The sequence below is a fragment of the Cynara cardunculus genome, unplaced genomic scaffold (genome assembly GCF_001531365.2).
Source record: "Cynara cardunculus var. scolymus isolate 2C unplaced genomic scaffold, CcrdV1 Un_Scaffold_7234, whole genome shotgun sequence".
Taxonomy (NCBI): domain Eukaryota; kingdom Viridiplantae; phylum Streptophyta; class Magnoliopsida; order Asterales; family Asteraceae; genus Cynara; species Cynara cardunculus.
Window position 1 is genome coordinate 11,574 of NW_020203432.1, and position 5,602 is coordinate 17,175.

Genomic DNA, 5,602 nt, shown 5'->3' on the forward strand with positions numbered 1-5,602 from the left:
GTACAATTTATTAAAGCTCAATATTTGAATTAATGTAACTAACTGTGGATAAACATAATCAAATAAAAGATAAACATCTCATTTTAAAATATAAAAAATCTAAAATATAATTAAGATAATTATCTAGTATATATATGTGTATGTATAATAATTAAAATTTAATATATATATATATATACATATACATATCGGGCTGGTGATCACCGTCCCCGCCCCCGTCCTCGTTAAAATCCCCGAATTTGTGCCCGATCCCCGCCCCGTCCCCGATAAGATGCTTCCGAACTCGGCCCGAAATGTTTTGGTTTCCGGTTTTCACTATTGGTTTCGGTTTTTTTTGCCATCCCTAGAATCAACTTTCAAATAGTTTAATTTTCAAACAATGACATGGTTTTGTGTCTGTGTATATATAACAGAAAAGATATTAAATTATATTTTATATTTACAAGAAAAAGACAAAAAAATGAAATGTAAAAAGATCAAAATACCGTAGATTAACAGATATTTCTTAATTTTGTTAGTGAGAGAAAGCATGAAGATACCTTACAAGAACCATCTCCATAATTAATAAAACATGAAGATATACCTTTATGGTCACGGAGGTTCAAATGCGGTGACTTTAAACTATCTGTAAAGCAGATGATCGTCTTGTGATTAATCGACTCGCATAACGAATTGAATATCTAGGTTAATAAAAAAAACATAATTCTTTTAACATACCATAGGAACAAAAAAGCTTAATTCACTCTATCTATAAAACACTTGATACACTACATGCATGCTTTATTATTAAGTCATGCAACTTTTTCAACTTTCATGATTCCTAATAGGTCCACCGGGGGACAAAGTAAAATATACCAACACCATGGCTCAATATACCCTGATGCATTACCTGGTAACCTAACTTTTGTCTATATTGGGAAATGCCTATGAAAGCAATGACCTTGAAAGGAAACTATGCACACTTTTTCGTTGATGTACACATTGTTATTTTCTAACATTCCATTTCACATTTACATATAATCCATGTATTTCATATAATATGAAATTTAAATAATTATACATTGGTCCTAAATGTATAAGTTATTACATTCAAAAGTAGCTATAAATTTTTTCCATATACATCAAGTACAAGACTTGTAAACATAACAAGTTTTCAAGTACAAATAATAYAACATCTTCCAAAATCCACRTATATGAGCAATCATAATTTCCTTCACATTTTTYCTTTTCCCTTATCTTCCAATTGTACCCGACCCGTAATGTACATTTTAAAACACAAAATGGGGGTTAGAACATAAAGTCTAGTGAGAAATCTTTTTTGATTGATATTACATGATGAAAATCACCAAAACATTTTTACATATCCCAAATTTGTATTAATAACAAATAAACAGTGTTTTATTAAAACAAACCACTTTGTCACTTCATATAGATGACAACTTCATCTTATCACATCAAACCCATTGTGGTATAAAGCTTGTCGCATCAAATAATACACCAATCTTATCACACCTCATTGATGCGATAACCCAAATTTGTCGCATCACATATATGCGATAACTTTCTTGTCCCATTTCAAAGATGCGATAACCCAATCTTGTCACATCTCAATGATGAGATTATCTCAACTTATCGCATCCAATAGATGTGATAAACACATTTATCACACCATATTGATGCGATAATCACCATTTTATCGCACCACATTGATGCGATAACAATAACTTCTCGCACCATACTAGTGCGATAAACTCAACATGTCGCATCTGAAGGATGCGATAAATAACACTTCAATTTTCATCCCAATTTCATCGCATCACACACGTGCAATAAAAATCAACCTCATCGCATCACACTGATGCGATAACAAATTCCCATGATCATAAGATCATCATTTTCCAGAATTTGATGATGCCACCCTTATCCCAGTATGCCCAACTCCTGATTATGTCACCCTTATCACCAAGATATACCTAACTCTTGATTATGCCACCCCTATTATCAAAAATATTTATCTCCTGATTATGCCACCCTTATTACAATCAGATGATAAAATCATATCAAACCCCAAAATTTATGCTAATAAATAGCATACAGTCATCATATACTCACGTATGAAACCTTACGGTTTCTTCACCCAGAAACACATTAAATGATGTTTTCAAAGTAAAGCTCACCTTATAATCATACATAAATGAAGATGTTATAAATAATCTAGTCAAGAATAGAAAATTAGACTTTTCTTCCTTCTTTGGTTTTCTGCTTGCTCGAACATAGAGATTACATACACAAAAGACTCTTCTTCTTTTTCTTTCTTTTCAAAACCCAAGTAACAAACAAATATCTTAATTAATGTTAGACCCCAACTTGTGAAAGTGTAAGTAAGAAGTCTCTTACTCTAGTCAAATGATCTTAGTCTATAGAAGCAGTCTGGACTAAGAGCTCTCGTGCAAAAAAGGTCAAGAACCAGAGCTTTTACTCAAAGAGTGAAGTGAAGGTTCCTACATACAGAGCCTGCGCTCAATCTCCATGGACGATCAAGTATTATGCGCCAAAAAGTGTAAGCGCTTGATGCAAAGCTACAACTCCAGACACAGAACCTCTGCATAGTACATGCAGAGCCTCTGTATATGCAGAACCTCAACATAGTACATGTAGAGCTTCTGTATAGTACATGCAGAGCTTCTGGTCTCCTTAGTCCACGGAACGTGCGTATAGTCCAGACATTCTCGCAAGTGTCAAACAGAATCAAGGCGGGTTGACTTGGTCCGCTCTACTTTTCAAGGGAAGTCAAAGATAAGGATGCGGACTCGGCAACTCAGAGATTCAAGCCATAATTATAGCATAGTTGTTTGACTTGGGCGTATATAAGGAGGCTTCCTCCTCAGGTTCAAATAACCTGAGAGTGCCGACTTATACTATAGCATATTTCTTGTGAGAATACGTTTAGATTGAAAGTTATTATTTTCATCTAATAAAAGCATTCGACATATTCAAGTCTTTTATTATTCTTATTTATTTTGAATAGTTCGTTTGATCAAACTCAGTTCACTGTTCGTATTTCAATCTTATTCTTTATCAAACTGTGATTTTCTGAGAATTAAGAGTATCTGGGTTCCAACACATGGTATCAGAGCCTGCTAATCAAACTCATTGATTAGTCGATCGATATCTATCAGAATAGCACTCTTAATTTTTGATTATTCGTTTTAAAATTTCATTCTTATTTTTAATCCATTTAAAACGTCTGCTTTTACGTATTCTGGAAATCAATTCCACGTCGCTTATTACTTTCTCGTCAATCTTCTTTTCAAAGTTTTAAACAAAAATGTCTAGTCAAATGTGGAACTCCATGTACAATGCTGGATCCTTGACCAAACCTCCGACTCTCATTAGGGAAGAATATCCCAAATGGAAAATTCAGATGATCAACTTTTACGAAGGTCTTGACCTCGAGCTCTATGAATCTATTTTAAATGGCCCTTATGTTCCCACTACTTTAATTCCTCGTATTCCTGCTGCTGGCGATACTGTAGAAGTACCTGCCAGAAGGGTTCCCAAGCTTCGTCGTGATTGGAACGATGAGGAAAACACAGAGTGAAGGTGGATCAGAAAGCCAAAAGGCTTTTGATCATGGCACTTCCAAATGAGATTTTTCAATCTCTTGATGCGTGCGATTCTGCCAAAGATCTATGGGATCAACTGGCAAACCAGCTGGAAGGGGGAATAAAAATGAAGAAAAACCATCGTGCTCAATGTTTAAACGAGTACAATAGTTTCCAAGCGCTTCCTGATGAGTCTCTAGAACAAACTTATCATAGATTCAACACACTGATCAACAAGTGTGGCAAATGTGATGTGATCAGAACCCAAGAGGAGAACAACATGCTCTTTTTGAAGAGGTTGAACGCAGAATGGGGAAACTTGACCATGTCTCTCCAGGCAAATCAAGATCTGGAGCAATGGATACTTCATGACGTGTATGGGACTCTGTAAGCGCAAGAGCAAGAAGTGCAAAAGGCAAAGGTTGCTCTGGGTGGACCTTTGTCTCTTGTCTCTGACTCAAAAGAGACAGGATCTAGTCAACCACACAGAGAACGAAGATCAAAAAAGGAAAGGCGAAAAGGGAAGAAGGCTCTTATCATGGAGAGCGATGAAGAAGACAAAGCATCTTGCTCTGAAGACGACGACATCAGTGCTTTGGAACATTCCTTGGCTTTGATTACCAAGGAATTCCAAAGGAAATTCGGGAAGAAGGTATTTGACAAGAGAAGACGAACAGGCGATCGTAGCAGAAGCAGAGCTTTCGAAGGAAGGAACCCTCCCTCTATATGAAACAAGAAGGTGGAAGAACAGTCGGAACAGAAGAAGTGAGATGTCAGATGCTTCAGATGCAGGAAAATGGGGCACTATTCCAAAGAGTGCAGAGGCCCTTTGGTGAAAGATAAGCTGTACTACAAAAACATGTACAAGTATAATCGATCCCAAAAGAGTCTCATGGTTGAACAGGAGAACTGGGTCTCTGACTCCTCATCCAAAGAAGAAGATCAAGCTCATTTATGTGGAATGGCTGTCGAGAACAAAGAAGAGTCTGGATCTGACTCTGACTCCCAAGTATGTTCCATATCTGGTTATTCTCATTCTGACTTGGAAGAAAGCATCTCTACTTTAACAAATGATTTCGTTAACCTACAACAAAAGCTTTTTGTCGAAAATCTAAAAGGAAGTCTTTAGAAAAAAAAGTTATTCTTTGAACGTGAGACAGAGCTGCCGATTGTAGAAAAACAAGAATTATCAGTGGAAAATGAAAAACTTTTGCAAACAAAACGATCCAATGAAACAAGTCTTAAATCAGAGTGCACAGAACTAAAAACGGCTATACAGAAGAAAGAAAAAGAGCTTTTAGAAAAGGAACGTGATAGACTAAACTCTGAGGCCCTCAAAAATTATTTTCAAAAGGAAAGATAATTCTTACACCAGAGCTTACAAAGAAAAGAGCTCTTGATCAAGAAATATCAAGATGCTCAGCAGGTGTATGAAAAAGTTAATTCTCAACAGGATAGAGCAGGGATAGGTTATACTGACCTAAACCTCACCTGGAAGAAGAAAACTACTCTTGAATATGTGTTTAGGTTAGGAGCTAAGCAAAAACCATATTTTCCAATTCTGCATACAACTTCACCTTTCAAAAGATGTAAGCTTGAAAGTGGGGCCAAGACTCAAAGGTTAAAGTTCAAAAATATCTCTTATTCTTCAAAATGTATGCAACCAGTTAATTTAAAAAGCATACAGAAGACAGATGAGATCTTTTGTTTTGGCCCTACTAATCTTGAACATCCTAAGATTAATGGTAAGGTTGCTAAACCAAAACCAGATAAAATCAAGAGTTCATCCACATAAAACTTTCTTAAAACTCTGGATCCAAAATCATTGGATGACTTCACAGAAACGGTGAGACAGGTTTTCGAGCAAGATTTGCTTGAGGCCTTGAATTATCCTTCTAAAGGTCATACAGATTCTTCTGAGAGTAATTCCTCGGATACTTTTGAAAGTTCTTCAACACAAAAGATAGAAGAAAGCTCTAGCTCATGCAAACAAGAAT